Genomic DNA, 2,039 nt, shown 5'->3' with positions numbered 1-2,039 from the left:
CCTTATGCTTGCAACTTTAACAATTAAACAAACACTCACTGAGAGCTTACTCTGAGCTAGAGATACAATCAAGTACTTTCATATCACCTTGCCTATATCATCCCTGTAAACAGTAATAATAGTATCTTGCAATATCTGGGGATATTACAATTTACTTAATTCCTTTACATAAACTAATATCACTTCTTTGTAGCAACAAAATAGTGAGGTAGCTTTCTAGGTATAATAATAATCACTATGTTGCCAATGAATAATAGGCTTGCATCTTCAATTTTGGAAATTTGGAGATGGCAGTCTATGTAATTTGTAAAAAAAAAATCCCCCACTAAAAACAAGTGGAAATGTTGGAAATTTCTAGAAAATAATTTTTTTCTGGATCACTAGATTGCTAAAAAGAGGATTAATAACTCAAGTTTGGACTAAAGAAATAAGAGAAGTTGAAAAATTGACACTGGCTATTGGCCATTTTTTTCTACAAAGAACAGATGCTGATTTATAAGATAGAAGTGGAAAGGTATATAGGCTGGGCATTGCTTTTGATAGCCTCTGGCTTTTAATACCTACTATACTGGCTGGTATCCAGGACCTGCCAAAAAAGTGGATACTCTGGAAAAGCACCTTAGTAATACGCTGGGTCGCTTCAGGACTACAGATGAGAAGACATTCCCTTGTAAGGATTTTGGAATAAATCCCAGTACGCTAGTACCCTGAGTGGCTCAAACAGATAATGTTCTAGGCTGCTAACCAACAGTTTGGAGATTTGAATCCACCCAGAGATGCCTTGAAAGAAAGGCCTGGTGATCTGCCTGTAAAAAAATCAGCCATTAGAAAAGATATGGAGCACTGTGCTACTCTGACACACAACTGATTCTTGTTTTTCTTCTCTAAGTGTCCCCATATATTTGGCAGAAAGAAACTTCTGTGATGATCTAGACATATTTCTAACTGCAATTTTGTAAACATAGTGCTGAGAACACAGTAAGTTTATTTAATATGATCTAAGAGGAGCATAGAGAAGTTCATGCTGCGGTCCCGTGGATCTGTGTCTTGCTTCAACAGTATTTTGACGGAACGGATACATGGACTCTCCCTCCTCCAGCCTAGTTCCATCTCTAATGACTTTAGGCACAATCTCTTCTCCAGGACCATCTTCTTGACCATTCCCTGTTACTGGGACCAGCTAAACACCGTGTGTGTGTGTGTGTGTGTGTGTGTGTGTGTGTGGTTAGCTCCAAATCTTTGACCAACCATGAGCTCAGATCTGTCAGAATTATTCCTCTGAAGCAGAGGCTGGCATCAACCATCTGGTTAATCTGCATCTGAGGGCCTCTTCACACGTTTACCTCTCTCTGGGCTTCTATTTCAATTGTGATGATGTGGTTTTGGAAGGTGTGGGACACTTCTTCCGTGAGTTGGCAAAGGAGAAGTGCAAGGGTGCTGATCATCTCTTGAAACTGCAAAACCAGCGTGGTGGTCGCACACTCCTCCAGGACGTGCAGAAGCCCTCCCAAGATGAGTGGTCAAGAACCCTGGACATCATGGAAGCCACCCTGGTCCTAGAGAAGAACCTGAACCAGTCTCTTCTGGATCTGCATGCCGTGGGTGCTACTCATACAGACTACCACCTCTATGACTTTCTGGAGAAACATTTCCTCAATGAACAGGTGAAAATTATCAAGAAGATGGGCAACCACTTGACCAACCTCTGTTGGATGGCAGGTCCCCAGGTGAATATCTCTTGGAGAGGCTCACTTTCAAGCACAACTAGAAAGAGCCTGTGGAGTCCTGCAACCTGTGAAGGGTCATCCAGCACTCCCCTGTTCGCCACAGACCTTCTGCCTGAACCTTGCTCTCCAGCCACAGAGGAAGCATAGTCAACACCCTGAAGCCCCTCTTTTCCCAAGTCTGGACCATATGAAAACAATAAAGCGTCCTTTTATAGTAAAAAAGAAAGATGAATATAGAAAAACAGAAAAACCCGACTATCCAGGAGTTCTGGAAATTGGAGTGGTCAGTGAGAGATGGGAGTTCTGAATTTT

General features: G+C 41.9%; 1 pseudogene; it reads left to right on the top strand.

Moving 5' to 3' along the window:
• The first annotated feature begins 1,021 nt into the window (after nt 1-1,021).
• On the top strand, nt 1,022-1,768 carry LOC102813963 (annotated as a pseudogene).
• The last annotated feature ends 271 nt before the right edge of the window (nt 1,769-2,039 follow it).

The sequence above is a fragment of the Chrysochloris asiatica genome, unplaced genomic scaffold (assembly GCF_000296735.1).
Source record: "Chrysochloris asiatica unplaced genomic scaffold, ChrAsi1.0 scaffold00150, whole genome shotgun sequence".
Classification (NCBI taxonomy): domain Eukaryota; kingdom Metazoa; phylum Chordata; class Mammalia; order Afrosoricida; family Chrysochloridae; genus Chrysochloris; species Chrysochloris asiatica.
The sequence above is the reverse complement of the archived record's forward strand: the minus strand, read 5'-3'. Positions and strand labels throughout refer to the sequence as shown.